Below are 965 nucleotides of genomic sequence, written 5' to 3'. Positions count from 1 at the left end.
TAAATAAGCAACGAATCTTTTAGAAATATAGTTGCTGACGCTACGAAACTTAGTATCGCTGATTTTCCTACTACTTTAGGGTATGTGAGGTTTATCTGAATATTGCAAGGCATATTCCATCCCTTGCGGAAATAAAATGATCTTGCAGTGAATCCATATGGATTCCAGGACGATTAATCGAAACATGAATCAGAACGAGACAAATTCGAAACCCAAAATACCGACCCTTCTGTAACATAAGGTTCTGTTCGTTATCTAACATTCCGACAGCCCTCCTAACGATAGTTTTCTGTGTAGATGTACCTTTACGTGAAATTTAAAACGATTTAAGACCTGCGACAGAAAAAGTTCCGTTTTTAGATTTTTTAAGAAAAAAATCCTCTTTAAGACTATTTGGGGAAGCGCTAGATTCAAGGTTAGTCCCACATCCAAGTGGTCCTTGGTGATATGGTCAATGAAGAACATCATTACTAAGTTACTATGCGGTTTGGTGGTCGGTTCCTTTCCGCCAACGATATAATACTAGTGTTAATTGGAAGAAAATATTGAATAAAAAACAAAACAAAAGAACTGAATCTGGTATTTGACTGTTTCAGACACGCAGGTGACAAATTCTAATTAATCTGCCACACAGGATACGGGATTGATTAATGAATATTGTTTTAGATAAAAATCTGGTCTTACTGTACTGCAGACATAATCTACTGAGCGCTGTTTTTCGTTGGAAATAACGGGGAAAAATTGGCTGAACTAAGATCAACAACATGAATACTAGCATCACTATCTTTCACATCACCAACGTCAACACACCACAAGCTGATACTGCTACCATCACCGTCATACCATAAGCCAACAACACCACCTACAAACCGATATCATCTTACTATCACCACACCACAAACCCAATACCACTACCACACCACAGGTCGACACCACCACACTACATGTTGATATCAACACCACCA

This window comes from Penaeus vannamei, chromosome 40 (genome assembly GCF_042767895.1).
Source record: "Penaeus vannamei isolate JL-2024 chromosome 40, ASM4276789v1, whole genome shotgun sequence".
Lineage (NCBI taxonomy): Eukaryota > Metazoa > Arthropoda > Malacostraca > Decapoda > Penaeidae > Penaeus > Penaeus vannamei.
This window is presented reverse-complemented; position numbering follows the sequence as displayed.